This window comes from Hyla sarda, chromosome 1, assembly GCF_029499605.1.
Source record: "Hyla sarda isolate aHylSar1 chromosome 1, aHylSar1.hap1, whole genome shotgun sequence".
NCBI lineage: Eukaryota > Metazoa > Chordata > Amphibia > Anura > Hylidae > Hyla > Hyla sarda.
Genome location: NC_079189.1, coordinates 565,390,618 through 565,410,634, shown reverse-complemented (window position 1 = coordinate 565,410,634; position 20,017 = coordinate 565,390,618). Strand labels below are relative to the sequence as shown.

Here is a 20,017-nt window from a genome sequence, read left to right as displayed (position 1 = left end):
TCATTCTCTGGCCGTTATATTCTGTTGTTTAATAAAGCCAGTATCTGCTTCAGCCTCCTTGTCTGCTGTACCGTACTTTAATCCTGCACTGCGGTCTCCTACTCCTCTGACCACTACAAATGGTGATGCGAGCAGCGTACTGTTATGGAGATGGAGGCGTCTGAAGGCAATGTGCATGATGCTAATGTGAGTACCTCAGGCAATGGTGGAACCCCTGCAAGGGCCCTCCCTATGGGCATGCTGTTTAACTTGCTGCCAAAATTTGATGGCCAGAACATATCACTGTCAGACTGGGTGACAAGGTTACAGAGCGTTGCTAGAATTTACAATGTCAGCCCGGAGCTACAGGTGGAAATTGCTTTGGCTGCCCTGGAGGGGAGACCCGGAAAAATGTTTTCTTCAACCAGAAACCATGTGCAGTACTTTGAAAGAGAGTGTGCGATTTCTGGAAGATATATGCGGTGAAGCAGCTAGTGCGGGCCACCTCCGCGCAAACCCGGTTCTTCTACCAGGTCCAGCAGGAAAACGAAGGGGGTCTCACAATATGCAACGGCTCTACAGGAAGTATTGGCCGAGGTACAGAAAAAAGAGGCAGACGGAGTAACCGGCATGGGATCCACAGACCGGATATTGCAAGAACAATTTATTCTGGGACTTCTTAGCTCTCCCCTGAGACAGGCCATGCGGGAACGTGTTAGAGTGGACCCTACCCTGAACTTTCAGGAAATATTGGCTGAGGCTGTGGCACGACGAAGTAAAGAAGAAAGTTATGCCTCCAGAGTGGTACGGACCCAGACCACCACACCCTTCGGGATTGCGAGGAAAGAAGAGGCCCTAGTTAAAATGGTGCAGGACCTGCAGAGCTCCCTGAGTGTTATGCACGAGAAGTTGACGTAAATGGAATGGCTGATAAAGTCGAGCTATCCCCCTGAGGCTGCCTATCCGGCTCAACAACAAAGCTATCAGGCTGCCCCGATGGTTCTTACACCAGAGCATCCTTACCCAAATTTATCTTTCCACCAAGTTCCTCAATATCCTCCACTGAGGCCAGCCAGTCTAGTCCTAAGGTCACCTCCCACACGCAGGCAAAGAGAATATCACCCAGAGACACAGTGCTGGCGGTGTGGAGAAAAAGGACACTTCACCAGAGAGTGTCGGAGTGATCTATCTAGACGTCCAAAGCCGGCTTTAAACTTTCGGCCCCCACAGTAGTATTTCTCACTGCGGGGGAGGTAGAGAGTCAAGCCACCCAGCACAGCCCTGAACACCTGGTTGTAGGGTGTCCCATCATACGAGCCAAATTTGAAGGCATTCTACTAACTGCTTAGTGGATACCGGGTCACAGGTAATGACTATGCCTGAGTCATACTTCATCCGTTACTTTCTAGCACTGGCCAAGCCAGAACAAGAGACATTGATCCGGGTTACGCGGCTAATCAGCAACAGATCCCTTTCACGGGAGTTGTGTGGATGAATGTACGGCTATGTGGACAGGAAGTCGGGAGAAAAGGGATCCTGCTGGTCCTCGAGGCATTCAAAGGGGATGTACCGGTGATGATGGGCATGAATATTCTGTGAGAGTTGGACCAGATCATGATCATTAAACGTGGAACGAGCTATTGCAAGCAAGCCATTCCGCACAAACCACAAACCCCTGCAAATAGCATTTAAACAGTTGATCCGATTCTATGGGACACAGAAGAGTATCCCAGCACATCAGTTTTGGGGAACTATCCAAGTGCTGGGAATGGCCACCCTCCCACTTCCCTCCTGGTCAGGAGACTATATTGACACTGCCCATGGGAACCTTCCTCAACCCTGACAGTATGGAAGGGATCATTGAGCCGGGGGGGGGGGGGGGCTAGGAGAGTTAGGGCAGGATGCCCTAGTGGCCTGGACACTGACAGGGGTCCAGAATGGACTAGTACCCATAAGAGAATGTGGGACATCTGGAAGTCTCTTTGGCGCCAGGAGTGGAACTGGCTCGTGTGTACCTACATCAGGGAGAAGTGCTGAACTGGGGAGAAGTGACTCAGGCTCCGACAGGCGATGCTGCCTGGACCTTGGCAGTTACTGCCAGAACCGAAGAGGTGCTGACCCCAGAATAGAATGGAAGAACCATCTTGGACCAAATGGAGATAGATGTGAAGACTCTCAGTCTGAAACGTTTGCAGGCAGTTGAAACCAGGCTGTGGGAGAATCAGGCTACATTTGCCCGCCATGCTGATGACTCTGGCTGCACAGATGCTATTACACATGAGATACCGACCTGGGACACTCCCCCAATCCAGGAGAGATATCGACAGATTCCACCCAAGTTGTACCAGGAAGTGAAGACATTGTTGAAACAGATGATAGCTTCAGGAGTGGTTCTGGGTAGCCAAAGTCCTTGGGCAGCCCCAGTGTCAAGAAGGACGGCACTATTCGATTTTGTGTGGATTACCGGCAGTTGAATGCGTGCTCCGCGCAGGACTCATACCCTCTGCCTCACATCGAGGAGTCCCGTACAGCCCTAGGGCAGGCTAAATACTTCTCCACCCTGGATCTAGCAAGCAGGTACTGGCAGGTACTGGTGGCCGAGCAGGACAGGGCAAAGACAGCATTCATACTTCCCATGGGCCTATTTGAATTCAACAGGATGCCATTTGGGCTGTCTAATGCCCTGGGCACCTTCCAGCAGCTGATGGATAAATGTCTGTGAGACCTAAATTTTGAAGCCACCAAGAACACCTGGACCGACTAGTACAGGTACTCGAGCGATTGCGATCCCATGGCCTGAAGATAAAGCCAAAGTAGTGTCATATTTTCAAGAAGGAGATCGATTACTTAGGCCATATGGTGTCCCAAGATGGGGTGCTGCCATCCCAAGACAAGGTGGCTGCCATATGACAATGGCCAGAGCCCAGAATGCTGCAGGAGTTGAAGGCCTTCGTTGGACTGCCCAGGTACTACCGGCGGTTCATCAAGGTCTACGCAAAGATAGTGGGACCTCTCAATGAGCTGTTGAGAGGAACAGCTGGGAGACCCAAGAGTCAAAGTGTCCCCTGGGGACAGAAGCAGGGGGAGGCCTTCCAGGCCCTGAAAGAGGTCCTGACATCGGCCCCCATCTTGGCTTATGCGATTTCAACAAACCATTCCTCTTATCCGCTGATGGCAGTCTCTACAGATTCGGGGCGGTTCTGTCGCAGGTACAAGATGGACGTGAAAGAGTTATCGCCTATGCCAGTTGGTCGTTGCAGGATACAGAGCGAAACCCTCACAACTACAGTTCCTTCCAGCTGGAACTCCTTGCCTTGGTGTGGGCTATGAGAGAGAAGTTTGTGGGCTATCTGAGGTGCTAAGATCTTTGTACGGAAACAACCCCCTGGCCCATCTGGATACTACCAAGCAGGGAGCCATGGAGCAACGTTGGGCAGCTCCCCTTGCAAAGTATGACTTCTCAATCCACTACAGAGAACACTAATGCCGATGGTCTGTCCAGGGTTACTTTTGAAATTCCAGGAGAAGATCTTGATGAACAAAAAGAAGAGGATGAAACTCCAGACATCCGCAGGTTCGCAACTCCAGCAGTCGTGGCACAGACAAGTGGGGAGGCCTATGCCCTACCCAAGGCATTAGGGAGAACTAATGAGGAATGGGGCCGAATACAAGATGAAGACGTCGAACTTTGGCAGATGAAAGGCTGGGTGTTCCAGCGAAGAAAACCAGAAAGAGAAGAAAGGACTGACCTTGATGCCGACATGAAATCCATTCTACATCATTGGGACAGACTGGAAGTTCACGGAGCTGTTTTGTACCACAAGTGGCAGCAACCTGCCGATCTAGTGGCAAGGTGGCAGGTAGTAATACCCAGAAGCGTGGCACGAGAGATAGCCAAGGAGGCTTATGAGCTTGGAGCTCACATCGGGCCAGTCATGACCTACCAGTGGCTGCAGCGTTATGTATATTGTCAGCGACTGGAGGCCACGGTTGAGGAAGACTGCCGACAGTGTCAAGTGTATGAACTCACTAAAAGCATGGAACAGAGTGCACCCATACAGCCCAAACAGACCAAAGAACCGCTGGAAGCATTGCTAATAGACTATCTCCTTGTGGGAAAATCAGCCAGAGGTCCACAATACTGCCTGGTCATGATTGACCACTTCTCTAAGTTTGCAGTGGTCACCCCAACGCGGGACCAGAAGGGTGAGTCCGTAGCTCGGGCCGTCTGTCAAAAACTTCATTCGGGAATCACTCAGATCAAGGAGCGTGCTTTCAAGGGAAAGTGATGGAGGAGCTACACCGCCTGTATGGCATTGAAAAATCCTGGATGACTACATAGCATCCCTAAGGGAATGGGGCCTGCAAGCGCTTTAATCAGACTCTGCTTCATATGCAGAGGACTTTAGAGGAAGACAAAAAGACACACTGGCCAGAATATCTGCCTGAATTAGTCTGGGCTTACAATAATCGGGTCCACACCACCACCGGTTATACCCTATACATGCTACTGTTTGGTAGAGCTGGCCGGGAAATTGTTGAATTGAATTTATAACAACCAGAGGACCTAATTGAATGATCGACCACCTCATGGGTGAAAGAACACAGTCAGCGGCTCCAGACCATCTGCCGGTTAGCAGGCCAGCGGTTACAAGAGAGAACTCATACGGAATGTCTTCCCATCCAGGAGGTTCTGCTGCAACCTGCAGACCGGGTACTGGTGCGAGAGAAATGTCCACGAGGCAAGTTGAGTAAGCGTTGGGAGGTACAGCTGTACAAAGTGAGGGGTTGAAAATGAGTTTTGCTTAAGGATTCTACATAGGAATATGCGACAATTATGTCTGTCTGAAGATCCCACACCTGCTCAGAGGACACCACCTCCTGTCTCTTCTTCAGAACTTATTGTCCCCTATGAAAACGATAGTGAAGACTGGTGGACCGTTCCTGACACTGCGGAAGGTACCCAGGCCGCAAGTGATGAAGCTCCTGATACAGAACCACTGCCAGCTCCCAGTGGGGAGAGTCAAGTCTTACCAGATAGTGAAGACCTCTGGAGATCTTGTAGGTCTATTGCAGGGGTTCCACCAAACAGGTATGCTGCCGATCAGTTGATTTGGTCCACCTGTATGTATTGTGGACAATGTTGTGCTGCTGTTAAAGGTTATATTAATCCTTTTCTTCCCCATGGACTATATAGAAAGTTGCTTTAAGAGAGAATAAAAAGTTTGTCTCAGAGGAGGAGGAGCAGGAAGTTCCAGGGGTCTGTGGTGTGTGTGAATCTTCATGGCTGTGCTGAGCTAAGGGAAGAGACTGTAATGTGGCCCTGAGAGAGATAAACATCGTGTAAGTCAGAGATTGAGCAGCAGGACCGTTCCAAAGGACGGGGATCCTAGGCAGAGCTGAACTGTAGTGCTCCAGACTACACCTGCTTCCACATACCAGACGAAGACAAGCAAGCTACAGATCCAAAAAACAGACTGCTCCTGCTTCCACATACCAGACCAAGATAAGCAGCTCTCCAGCTACATACAGAACTGTTAGTGTTCACTGGTGCTAAGCTGTGGTAGGGCATAGAGCAGGCTTCTTTTAGGCAGAGCATTGTAGAAACGTGTCCTGGTTAGCGGAAATCAGATAAGACCCTAATAGAGGAGAGTAGCCTGTATTTCTGTGTGTGTGCTGGCAGGAGCGCCATTTTATGTATCATGTTTCAATTAGCTTTCCTGTAAACTTATGTAAACTGTTAATACTGTTAACCTCATTCTCCGGCCGTTATATTCTATTGTTTAATAAAGCCGGTATCTGCTTCAGCCTCCTTGTCTGCTGTACCGTACTTGAATCCTGCACTGTGGACTCCTACTCCTCTGACCACTACATATCTGCGAGGGCCCCCTGTGATAGGGATGGGAGGGGGCATAGAGCTGAAGCTTCAGTTATTTTAATGCTCACCAAGTGTTTATAGCGATCGGGCAGAAGATGGAGCAGCATCACGCTGTGCAGACTACATGTCACATACAGCACAACACAATGCTGCTCCAGTACCTGGCAGTGAAGGTGCAGATCGGAGAGCTGGCATATGAGGCAGTGGCTGCTGTACTAGGTTTGAAGAATTTAAAGTGCCCGCCTGCATGAGGCAGCGTCGTCATGCTGCAGGGGAAGAGCAACCTTCCATGGGTCTTCTGGGCTCCATAAACATGGTGCTGGGCTCACTCTACTTCAGAGAGTAAGTGACCTGCCCAGCTGAGAATCATGCACATTGCACTACAAGCGTGCTTACAATGTAACTAAGCCTGACAGTGGCCGTACATTATGCCCTATGTGCTGTGTCTGCCGTAAAGCATCTGTGCCCGTGTTGTGCTGTGGCACAAGCACATATGCTATTAGACATGGCAGCCCCCAGTATAAGTTTTTATTAATAATAAACGGAGAACTATGACACTGAACAATAAAATAGTATTTACATGCATGTTAAAATGTTATTACAAATATAATAAAAATAAATACAAATTGATGGCAAATTCCCTTTAAGAATACACTTACTGTTGTTTGCTCCAGGGATCTTTAACACACCTAGTGCATGGATGGTTGTGTAGAGCACAGCATTGTAAAATGTCCCTAATGATAGGAATGGTTTTTCATGTGTTTTACAAAAGTTGTCTGTTCATAGCCTAAAAATGACCAGAAAAGAAAAGGAAGGGAAAGCAATAAGGGAAAAAAGCAAACAAACAAACAAAAAAAAACATCAAACCCAATGGAAAGAGGAGAGTGTAGCAGTGTAGTCACTTATGATGTTTTATATTCATCAGATGTGATGATACCCTGAACTTTCTACATGTATCCAGAGTTTCAAGGACATGGCCTTCAGGCATCTCCACAGTGCAGCAATACAAGCCCTAGTAGCATTCACCAAATGTCGTAGGCCAGAAACTCGCAAATGGGAGTTGAAAATCAGTCAAAGAAGTGGTAATTCACCAGACCTGCTTCCAGATGGTGAAGATTTTGGGGCAACCTCAATAAATATCGAGAATAGAACCTAAATTCTCACATTCCTGGCAACATAAGGGTTAAGTTGTTGGGAATAGGAACAATTGTGTTTTTATTGTTTCTATTTTCTGATTGTAAATATTTTATTAAATTTTTTATTTTTGTTACCATATTACATGGGCAGCCAAATTGTCTGAGCTTATGCTCTGCTCTATTAACAGCATTTAGAAATATGCTTTACAGCAGCTTCATGGATATAGTAAACATTTGACTGGAGGGGACCTTTTTAACTTCTATAGGACCTTATTAACTCCTATAGTTTTCTAGGTATGCTCTGTAACCAGTGCAGGGATCAGTTAGCAGGAAGAGAGGAGTTTTGACCATCACCTAGTGTAAATGACCTGATACTGTCTCATTTATTTACTGGTGTCACCTTTCATTGTAATTCAGTCTGGGATGATAAGGAGGAGACTGCTAAAATGTTTTCTCTACAGAACAGAAAGTGTGAGATAGAAAATGAGAAAAAACATCACCAAAAATGCTTCAGTATATTTAAAATGTAACCTAATAACAGTACTATACATTTATTCTTAAAGGAAATCTGCAGCGTGATTAACACTTATCCCCTATCCACAGGATAGGGGATAAGTGTTTGATCGCGGGGGGTCCGACTGCTGGGACTCCCTCTGATCTCCTGTACGGGGCCGCGGCTGTCCCATGCAGGGGGCGTGCCAGCCGCAGCATGACGTTGTAGCCGGCACACCTCCTCCATACATCTCTATGGGAGAGGCGGGGAGGCAGCGTTCGTGCCTCCCCCATAGAATTGTATGGGGACGGGGAGGAGACGGGGCGTCACCATCGACCTCTAGGTCGACGCTACGTCACAATGAGCGCTAATGGCGGCGCCCTGTTAGGGATATCGAGGGGGGTCCCAGCGGTCGGACCCCCCTCAATCAAACACTTATCCCCTATCTTGTAGATAGGGGATAAGTGTATATTGCGCTGCAGTTGTCCTTTAAAGGTGGGTGTTGTCCAGCAAAAAACATTTTTTTTCTAATGTGCCTAGGCTGTCTGATAAAACAAAATAAAAAAACATACTTACCTCCCACACTCCTCCACAGTCTCCATTATTGTGGTGTCCAGTCTATGCCGCGCTTTACCTCCTATTGCTGTGGTCAATGCCTCACAATGCCGCCCAGCCAATCTCTGGCCACAGCTGTGTCCCAGTGATTGGCTGAGCAGCAATGTGATGTGTTGACACAGTTAAAGAGCACCTGCCACCATGTGAAGACTGTATATTCTGTTGCTGGTATGTTTCCCTCTTATTAGGTATCCCCCGCAGTTTTCCTTTTTCACTTTCATTAAAAGGGGTACTCCGGTGGTCAACGTGTTTTTCCGTTTTTGACTTACCTTATTTGTTTTGTTTCATTTCTATTCTTGTTGGTTAGCCTACTCTATTTCCTTTTTTTGTTGTCTTTGTTTCCTATCTTTGCTTCTATTTCCTGTTTCTTGCTGTGCTGAAAACTACAAATCCCAGCATGCCACATGCCTTGCTGGTTTGGGGCGGCTCCTTTTTTTTTTTGTTTGTTTGTTCCGCACTTTACCCACCCTACTATTTTCCCAGGTCAGCCCCCTTATACACAGCACACTAATATAATCAGCCTTGGTTGGGATACACTGGCATACACACACACACACACACACACAAAAGGGACTACAACTCCCAGCATGTGTCATTCAGGAGTCTTCAGTCTGTGGTATAACACCAGCATGCTGCCTCTGTAGTCTCCTGGGGGTTGTAGTTCACCACACCTCTGTAGGGCATACACCAGTGTTTCCCAACCAGGGTGCCTCCAGGTGTTGCAAAACTACAACTCCCAGCATGCCTTGACAGCCTTTGGGCATGCTAGGAGTTGTAGTTTTGCAACAGCTGGAGGCACACTGGTTGGGAAACACTGGTGTAACATGATGTGTATGCTGAATAGGCTAGAACAGTGTTTCCCAACCAGTATACCTCCAGCTGTTGCAAATCTACAACTCCCAGCATGCCCAAAGTCTGTCTGGGCATGCTGGGAGTTGTAGTTTTGCAACAGCTGGAGGCACACTGGTTTGTAAACACTAGCATACACACACACACACACAACAGGGACTACAACTCCCGGCATGTGTCATTCAGGAGTCCCCCCCCCTCCCCCTTCACATATAGGGGGAGATTTATCAAAACCTGTGCAGAGGAAAACTTGCCCAGTTGCCCATAGCAACCAATCAGCTTGCTTCTTTCATTTTTATGAAGGCCTGTGAAAAATGAAAGAAGCAATCTGATTGGTTGCTATGGGCAACTGGGCAAGTTTTCCTCTGCACCGGTTTTGATAAATCTCCCCCATAGAGATCATTCCCAGTATGAGATCTATTCCCCTGCAGTCCATACATCCCCAGCCCGTGCACCTTCTCATCCTCCCCTTCAGATAACACTTCTCTTCTCTGTGAGGTCCTTCTCCTGTGCAGACCTGTGTCCTTAGAATACAGAGTAGGGGGAGGGGAGGTGAGGAGCTGTGTACTCCTGTGTAAAAAAAAAAGCTGTGACATCTTGTCCACAACAGACTCAGAACTGTGGACAACAGTAAAAGAAAATCCTCTGAACTACAGAACTTCCTGCCCAACAAACAGGTAAGAAAAACACTCACATGCTGCCAAAACATATGACACATGTATATTACAGAAAAACAAAACTTACAAAGAAGATGCCATATAGTCAAAAAAATTAACCACCGGAGTACACCTTTAAGTATTTATTTTGTTTTCCATCTTTTAAAGGGGTACTCAGCCCCTAGACATCTTATCCCCTATCCAAAGGTATGTCTGATCGCGGGGGTCCCGCCGCTGGGGACCCCCGGGATCTCGGCTGCAGCACCACTCTGTCATTATTGCACAGAGCAAACTCCCTCTCTGTGTAATGACACAGGGGCTGGTACATTGTGACATCATGGCTCCGCCCCCCTCGGGATGTCACGGTTCACCCCCTCAATACAAGTCTATTGGAGGGGGCATGGCGGCCATCACGCCCCCTGCCATAGACTTGCATTCAGGGGGCAGTCCGTGACGTCATGAGGGGGCGGAGCCATTATGTCACGGTGCTCCGGCCCCTGTATCGTCCGTCATTACGCATGGAGAGAGTTAGCTCTGTGCAGTAATGACAGTGGGGTGCTACAGCCGAGATCCCGGGGGTCCCAGGCAGTGGGACCCCTGCGATCAGATACAGTGATCCCCCGACTTATGATGGCCTCGACATATGATCATTTCAACATATGATGGCCTCTCAGAGCCCATCGTATGTTAAAGGCAGCCTCGACATATGATGCTGCTGTGTGTCGGGGCCATCGTTCAAACAGCTATCTGACAGCGCTGACAACTTCAGCAACTGACAGATAGTTGTTTAATGTCCCCGTGTGCCCCGTTCTGCCTCCTGTTACTCACATGCTGTCCTGCTAACTCATACAGACTTCCACTGTGAGCTCCGTGTAAGCCCCCCCCCCCCCAGTGCCGCCATAGCCAATAGCCTGTAGCATCTTGCTGCAGGTATGCAATGAGTTGCTGGCTGCCCTCCCCTTCCTTTCCTATAGAGCTGTAGTCGGCAGGATGGTAATGGAGGACATTCTGTCCCCCCTGAAGGTATTTAAAGAACTGTACAGTACTGTATGCGATGTCACACATCACATACAATACATATACACACTATACACCCCATACATCAATGTTTCCCTATCAGTGTGCCTCCAGCTGTTGCAAAACTATAACTCCCAGCATGCCCAGGCAGTCAATGGATGTTCATGCATGCTGGGAGTTGTAGTTGTGCAACAGCTGGAGTCACCCTGGTTTATTTAACACTCTCCATACACTCCACATACAATGGTCATCCCAGAACCAATTAGCAGTTTCCCATAGAGATATGTATTCAACATACAATGGTTCCAAGGCCCCAGAACCAATTACCATTTTTACATAGACATATCTACTCGACATATGATGGTTTCAACATATGATGGTTCTCCTGGAACCAATTAATATCATATGTTGAGGGACCACTGTATCTTATCCACTATCCTTTTGGAGGGTTAAGATGTCTAGGGGCAGAGTACCCCTTAAATGCTTGCTCACTTGCTTGGGAGCTTTTTTGGCTGAAGGGGCGTTACCCAGCAGGCGTGACGTCAAGTGAAGTATGCCGAGTAACACTTCCGCCCTTCCCTGTTCCATGCTGCGCTTGGGCTTGGGCGAGCGCATAGAACAGGGAGCCAATCACGGCAGGCAGGCTGTGATTCCCTTCCTCTCTGTTGTGCACAGCACAAGGCATACAGAGAGAAGGGAGATTGGAGCCGTCTTGCTTGCCGTGCACCGTGCTGAATAAACAGACCATCAGTAAGATGGTAAGTCTTAGGAACAGTGATTCAGTGGTTTTATATTATAAAAATAAGACCTCGATCAGAGCCAATAAATGTAGTGCCACACTCTGTCTCCTAGGACCATTAGCGCTGCATTGAGCTGCCGTGCGTTCTGATGGCTGGACAAAGCATATCTGAGGGGCGGGGACAAGAGGCAGGGGGGCGTTGAGAATATCAGTGTTTAGAAAGCCCTTTTTGCTAGACAACACGTTTAAATAGACACTGTCATAGAGACATATCAAAAGTTTTTATTTGTTGAGGTCTGAGTATTAAAAACCCTGTCCGATCACTAGAGCCAGCCAGGAGAAGTGTGCGCTTGGTGAGTTTCCCAAAATAGTCTCATAATGCAAGTCTATGAGGCCATCTCACTCACAAAGACAAAATGCAGGAACTCGACGTGAAGCACGTGGCTGTGCACTTCTCTCCCCACCTGTTCTAGCGATCAGATTCATGAAAGGTACACTTTAAAGGGGTACTCCGGTGGAAAACTTTTTTTTTTTTCAATCAACTGGTGCCAGAAAGTTAAACAGATTTGTAAATTACTTCTATTAAAAAATCTTAATCCTTCCAGTACTTATTAGCGGCTGTATACTGCAGAGGAAATTCTTTTCTTTTTGGATTTATTTTCTGTCTGTCCACAGTGCTCTCTGCTGACACCTCTTTCCATGTCAGGAACTGTCCAGAGCTGGAGAAAATCCCCATAGCAAACATATCCTGCTCTGGACAGTTCCTGAAACGGACAGAGATGTCAGCAGACAGCACTGTGGACAGACAGAAAAGAAATCCAAAAAAAATAGAATTTCCTCTGTAGTATTCAGCAGCTAATAAGTACTGGAAGGATTAAGATTATTAAATAGAAGCAATTTACAAATCTGTTTATCTTTTTGGCACCAGTTGATTTAAAAAAACATGTTTTCCACTGGAGTACCCCTTTAAAGGGTTTGACTAGGGAGCAGAAAAGGTCCTACCTGCCTCCAATGAAGCCCACTCGAGATTGGCCTATCCTGATCATCACGTGGAGGCAAAAGCACACCCACACGCAATGTCCGATAGCTGCACAATGTTAATATTGCAGCAACATTGTATGTGGGCGTGATTTCCCCCTAATAGGATGAACAATACAAGCGCCCACCCCCTAATGTCTTAGAACAGTATTCTTCCGAGACAACCAGGGATCAGTAGGGGAGTAGGACCGATAGCACTGGGGAGTAGGACCGATAGGACTTTTTCTGCTCCCCATCATTTGAAGAGGTGATAAGCATTCTGGGGTGCCCCCTCACATGGGTGGCTGGTGCATTTCCATTCATAGACAGCAAATCGAGATCTTAGAGAGGAATTAGATGCTAAAGTATTTTAGAAATTGGCAGAACTTTTCATTATAAATTATTAATCTTTACATCTTTACTCTGTATACCTGACATGTTATACATTTAATGATAAGATCCTTGTGGATTCCGTCCCAATAATTGGAAATGTAATTGCCAAAACCCCTACGGTAAAAACTATCGTCATTATAGCTGCAGGAAGCATATAACAGGGGTTTACTTAAACACTTGACCTTTGATAAATTGGTCACTGAGCCAATAGTTCACCCACTGTTAATGTCCATCCGATCAATGTTCTGGCCTCTTACAGCGCAGAGGGGGACCTACACAAGGCCACAACATTGATCGTCTCACATTAGGGAAGGAGCGGCCACGCTCTCATAAGAGGCTGCTGAGTTGTGTTATCACAGCCTGGTTGCGTCTTTTGCGCTGTGTGTGTTGTGACGTTCAGGAAGCGCACCTACCACAGCTGATCATTACATGTGTGACTGAGCGACTTAATGCAGTTTCGCAAGCTGTTCCCATTTGTTAAATGTCAGAAAAACACATGCAAGTCACTGGCTTTAGTGCTCAGCCGCCAGCTGGCTCCTCTGAATACTGCGGCCAAATGACAGTCTATCAAACAGCGGGAAGTCAGGGAGGAAGGACTGCTTCTGGATGGAGACAGCATTGATATCTAAACAGCTCGAGTCAACGCACACACACACCCCTACTGAGAGACAGAGCCACAAGAAGGCATCACAGTACTACAAAGCAGCATATACACACATGAACTCACATCCTCACAGTACCTGAGTACCAAAACATGTTGCAACATTCTGCATTGAAAATCAACTCTCTATGCCAGAGGTCTCCGAAATGTGGACCTCAAGATGTTGAAAATCTACAACTCCCACCATGCCAAGAGTTGTAGTTTGCAACATCTGGAGGTCCACAGTTTGGAGACCACTGCTTCACGCACTAGCAGACACAACAACTTAGTAGAGTACAATGCAGAGTAGAGCCCTGCGTGGGACTGTTTTTTCAATCCCGCACCCGCCCGTTCCCAATGCATGTCTGACCAATCCCGCTCGCTCCTGCAGGGTGTTTGCTCCACTCCCGCCTGCACCTGCAACATTTGTGTCCAATCACTCCCACTAAAATGCCTGTCCAGTCCCGCCTGCTTCCGCTAACATAGGAATGTACAGACACTAAGGTGCAATGCTCTGCACATACTCCCTATGTATAGCAGTGTGTCCAGTACACACACTGCTGTACATGGGGATATGTGCAGAGCATTGCACTCTAGTGTATGTACAGATGTAAATAGCAGTGACTGTGCAGACTCAGAGGCCCTGGGTCACTGACCGATGCAATGCTCTGCACATACCTGGCCAGGCCCGCACCATACATACCTCCCAACTTTTGCTGAGAGCAAAGAGGGGCAAGCCACACCTCTAACCACGCCTTCAACTATGAACTTAACCACGCCCACACATCCGGAATGGGAATACCTCTTTAACAGCGATAATGTTGCCAGTCTGTCACCTAAGTTTATGAGGACCTCTTATACACAGATAACAACAACCACCAGCATTACCACTACAGACCATATAAGATGTCTTCTCTGTTCAAAAGCGTTCTTTCTCTTTTCCAACTAGCTCAGACTGTCATGACAATTTCTTCCAGCTACAAATTGTCTCTGCAGGATCTGCTGGAAAAAAAATATTTCAGGGTCCGCACTTTTCCAAGACCTATAGTGCCACAAACAGTAATATTGTCCCCCTTGTTGTCCCACATAGGACAGTGGATAGATAAGTGGGTTGGGGAAGAGAAGTTATCCCCCCCCCTTAGATAATATTGGTAGTTCCAGTAGGTAGACAGGTCCCTTCTTGTACATTCCCCCATTATGTAGGTGACCAGGGTAGGTAGACTCCCCCTTAGATAGCTGCCCCCCGTAGGCAGATCCCGCTAGATAGTTGTCCCTCTGTAGTCAGCAGTAGATAGTTCCCCCCTTGAGTTCCAGCAGCCATATACTCAAATGTGCTTACTGCTTGTCGGGCCCCCCTAGATAGCTGCCCCCTGTAGGCAGACCCTCCCAGATAGTTGTTCCCCTGTAGGAAGGCCCATCTAGATAGTTTTCCCCTGTGCTCCACTGCTTGTCCGGTCCAGGATAAGGACCTACTGCTATGGGCCATTGCACTAAGCAGTAGGTCCCCGAGCTGGAGGGTCTGTGGAGCACAGAAGCTGCAGAGAACGACCGTGGATGCAGTTGCCGGGACGGCCAGACTTCCTCCTCATGGACTGGTCTTCCAGGCAGGCTGTCTCTCCAGGGCCTCTCCTGCGCTGACATCTGGTGAGACGGGCCTGTGTGTGGCACATCCTGCTATACTACCTCTCTTTTTTTTTTCTTACCCCGCACAAATAAATTTTTTTTTTGGCTTCACCATCGATTTTGTGGTAAAATGAAAGGTGTTATTACAAAGTACAATTGGTTGTTCATAAAACAAGCCTCATGGGTCTGTAGATGGAAAAATGAAAGAGTAATGCAAAGAAAGGCATCCTCAAGGGGTTTAGTCGACAGATATGTTATCATTATTATTATTTTTTTTAGACAACCACAAGAAGGTAAGAGTTGAGAGCACAAGGCTTACTGGAGTAGCTGAGTACAGGGCAGGTGCTAGCAACGAACACAGATACTACGTATTCCGGGCCACTCCAAGCTAGGGTGCTTTACTCAATATATTAAAGCACAAAAAAAGAAAGACTGAATGAGTGAGCAATCACCACACCTGCAGGCTTCCAGTAGTCTTTTACTTTGTTTAGTTCAGTGGGGAGGCTGGCGTGGACCTGCAGGGGCACTCAGAGGCAAACAACTGTTTTCGTGCACAGCCGTGCACTTCTTCCGGCCTCCCAGCTGAACGAAATGAAGTAAAAAACTACTGGAAGCCCACAGGTGTGGTGAGTGCTCACTCATTCAGTCTTTCTTAGTGAAGGTTATTTGTGATTATATATATTGGGTAAAGCACCCTAGCTTGGAGTGGCCTGGCCCATTCAGTCTTTCTTATTAAGGATTTTTTTTTTTTTTTTAGCTTTAGTGGAAAGGGTGATTAGAGTTCCTCTGGGAGAATTTATCTGGGGTTGGCCTCGCCCCTCGGGACTTCATGGTCCACGCCCCCTTGATGCAAGTCTACGAAGTGGTGTGACGGCTGTCAAGCCTCCTCCCATAGACTTTCATTGGGGAGCATGGCCATGAGGTCAGGAGGGGCGCAGCCAACTCCCACAGCACGTAAACAGCCTTCGGAAAATTAAGTTCTGAACGTTACCCATTGGAGTACCCCTTTAATGTAAAGGGGTAATTTTTTTAATTTTTTTTACACTTTTTTACTTTTTGTTATAGCTCCCATAGGGAACCCCCATAGGGTATGTGCAGATTGCAGCATTGCACCCTAGGGTCTGTAGAGGACCCTAGGGTGCAATGCTCTGCAGTCTGCTCATACCCCCCCATGTGTATAGCCGTGTGTTTAGTGTACATTCCTATACAGGTGTGGGTATATGCAGAGCATTGCACACTAGTCTGTAGTACAGACTAGGGTGCAATGCTTTGCACATACCCCCACCTGTATAGGAATATACACCACACACACTGCTATGCACATGGGGGTATGTGCAGACTGCAGATCATTGCACACTTGGGTCTGTAGAAGACTCTAGGGTGCAATGCTCTGCAGTCTGCATATACCCCTCCATGTATATAGCAGTGTGTTTGCAGTTGCACTAGTGCAGAGTCCTGCTATACACATGGGGGTATGTGCAGAGCATTGCACCCCAGTGTCTGTAGAAGACACTTACCCCCATGTGAATAGCAGTGCAGAGCAGACTGCAGACACAGGCCCTGGCTGGGAGGATCACCGTCGGATGCATTCAGTGCACCTACATACCCGGCCGGGGTACTATATGTGAATCATGGGTAACCTTGGTGGCAGCTCTGACCTACCGGGCCTGTCAATGATGGATCCTCCAGGACAAGATGAGCGCGGGCTCCACAAAATGGCAGCACCGCAAGCATACAACAACACTCCAAGCATACAACAACCAAATACTTGAAAGCAGGATCTGTACTGGGACATTGCAATTTTTTAAGACCTTGGCATCCCACAGAAAGACCTTATTTACATAATCCCCACCATGGCTGAGATGCAATACCACACACAACCTGTTGACAAGTGTGGTTCCCTTTATTGTAAGCCATATTTTTCTATTTATGTACAACACCTTCAACAAGAACAGCCTCAAGATTCAAGCACAAAATAGATTAGAAAGTTGCAGAACTTTTCACTATCCATTGAATCAGCTCATATAACATTAGAAGCATTTCTTTTCCTAGCCCGTAATATATGCGGCGTCCGTTGTCAGTCCCCTCCGACGCTGCAAAAGCTGCGCTGGAGGGAAATTGAAACCAGAACCAATCCCATTCATTTGAATGGGACCGTTCACAATCATCCGGTGTCTCAGTTTAGACGTTGGATGGTTGGACTCGAACAGAACTGAAAGCATATTGCAAGCATTGGCTTTTGCCTCCGGCAGTCCATCTCAAGGACTGGTACAATAAATACTACGCAACCAGGGTGCCTCCTGCTGTTGCAAAACTACAACTCCCTGCAGCTCCCAGCGGGCATGCTGGGAGTTCTAGTGCTGGAGGCACCCTGTCTAATGCTAAAGGCAGCCTGATCAATTACAGTTTTTTTTTCCAGATTTTGTACCACTAGACCAACAGGATTGACTATGCCTACCTTTCCCCACGGCTTTAGTTTCAAGGTAGGTAATTGCTCAAACTGATGGCAACTGATGGTTTTTGACTGATGACAATTTATGCACTTTTTGAGCACCAGTCATGCCATCAGATGTGAACAGTTAAGAAAAAAAACTGAGCCTGACACAACTGACATATGTAAACCTAGCCTTAAAGAGGTACTCCGGTGAAAACCTTTTTTCTTTTAAATCAACTGGTGGCAGAAAGTTAAACATATTTGTAAATTACTTCTATTAAAAAAATCTTAATCCTTCCTGTACTTATTAGCTGCTGAATACTACAGAGGAAATTATTTTCTTTTTGGATTGCTCTCTGATGACATCACAAGCACAGTTCTCTCTGCTGACGTTATAATAATAATAATGCTTTATTTATTGTCGTCCTTAGTGGGATTTGAACCCAAGTCCCCAGCACTGCAAGGCAGCAGTGCTAACCACTGAGTCACCATGCTGCCCTTAGCATACAACTGCTATGCATGGTTGCTAAAATGGACAGAGATGTCAGCAGAGAGCACTGTGCTCGTGATGTCATCAGTGTTCCAAAAAGAAAGGAATTTCCTCTGTAGCATTCAGCAGCTAATAAGTACTTGAAGGATTAGGATTTTTTAATAGAAGTAATTTACAAATATGTTTAACTTTCTGCCACCATTTGATTTAAAAGAAAAAAGGTTTTTACCGGAGTACCCCTTTAATTATACACTGCTAAAAAAAAATAAAGGAAACACTAAGATAACACATCCTAGATCTGAATGAATGAACTAATCGTATGAAATACTTTCATCTTTAAATAGTTGAATGTGTTGACAACAAAATCACACAAAAATTATCAAAATTATCAATGGAAATCAAATGTATCAACTCATGGATGACTGGATATGGCGTCACACTCAAAATCAAAGTGGAAAACCACACTACAAACTGATCCAACTTTGATGTAATGTCCTTAAAACAAGTAAAAATGAGGCTCAGTAGTGTGTGTGGCCTCCACGTGCCGGTATGACCTCCCTACAACACCTGGGCATGCTCCTGATGAACTCCTGGACAGTCTGTGGTGGAACGTGGCGTTGGTGGATGGAGCAAGACATGATGTCCCAGATGTGCTCAATCAAATTCAGGTCTGGGGAACGGGCGGCCAGTCCATAGCATCAATGCCTTCCTCTTGCAGGAACTGCTGACACACTCCAGCCACATGAGGTCTAGCATTGTCTTCCATTAGGAGGAACCCAGGGCCAACGGCACCAGCATATGGTCTCACAAGGGGTCTGAGGATCTCATCTCGGTACCTAATGGCAGTCAGGCTACCTCTGGAAAGCACATGGAGGGCTGCGCGGCCCCCAAAGAAATGCCACACCACACCATTACTGACCCACTGCCAAACCGGTCATGCTGGAGGAAGTTGCAGGCAGCAGAACATTCTCCACGGCATCTCGAGATTCTGTCACATCTGTCACATGTGCTCAGTGTGAACCTGCTTTCATCTGTAAAGAGCACAGGGCGCCAGTGGCGAATTTGCCAATCTTGGTGTTCTCTGGCAAATGCCAAACGTCCTGCACGGTTTTGGGCTGTAAACACAACCCCCACCTGTGGTCGTCGGACACTCATACCACCCTCATGGAGTCTGTTTCTGACCATTTAAGTGGACACATGCACATTTGTTGGCTTCTGGAGGTCATTTTGCAGGGCTCTGGTAGTGCTCCTCCTGCTCCTCCATGCATAGAGGTGGAGGTAGCGGTCCTGCAGCTGGGTTGTTGCCCTCCTACAGCCTCCTCCACATCTCCTGATATACTGGACTGTCTCCTGGTAGCGCCCCCATGCTCTGGACACTACACTGACAGACACAGCAAACCTTCTTGCCACAGCTTGCATTGATGTGCCATCCTAGATGAGCTGCACTACCTGAGACACTTGTGTGGGTTGTAGACTCCATCTCATGCTACCACTAGAGTGAAAGCACCGCCAGCATTCAAAAGTGACCAAAACATCAACCAGGAAGCATAGGAACTGAGAAGTGGTCTGTGGTCACCACTTGAAGAACTACTCCTTTATTGGGGTGTCTTGCTAATTGCCTATAATTTCCACCTGTTGTCTGTTCCATTTGCACAACATCATGTGAAAGTGATTGTCAATCAGTGTTGCTTCCTGAGTGAACAGTGTGATTTCACAGAAGTGTGATTGACTTGGAGTTACATTGTTTTGTTTAAGTGTTCCCTTAATTTTTTTGAGCAGTGTAGTAGTTATATTCTTGTACATGGGGGCAGTATTATAGTAGTTATATTCTTGTACATAAGAGCAGTATTATAGTAGTTATGTACAACACAAATAGAGAAACATAGCCGCACATCCACCATTTGTATTTTGATCTACTTGCTTCTCAACATAATTTAAAAAACTAGCAGGTTGTTAGTATACATTTTGATCAAAAAGAACAAGCCCACTTGTCACGCCAAGGCCACTGCCTCTGAGACACCACGCTGTGATCAAGCAGTTTTACTGTGAAACGATTCG

The 20,017-nt window shown here is 47.0% G+C and overlaps 1 long non-coding RNA gene across 1 annotated transcript in view; it reads left to right on the top strand.

Annotated features, from left to right (window-relative positions):
- The first annotated feature begins 9,493 nt into the window (after positions 1 to 9,493).
- The window catches only part of LOC130311673 (uncharacterized), a 31,741-nt gene continuing 21,217 nt past the window's right edge, over positions 9,494 to 20,017 (top strand). The window contains exon 1 of the long non-coding RNA XR_008859996.1: positions 9,494 to 9,627. This is a non-coding gene — a long non-coding RNA (uncharacterized LOC130311673). The remainder of the gene's footprint in view (positions 9,628 to 20,017) is intronic.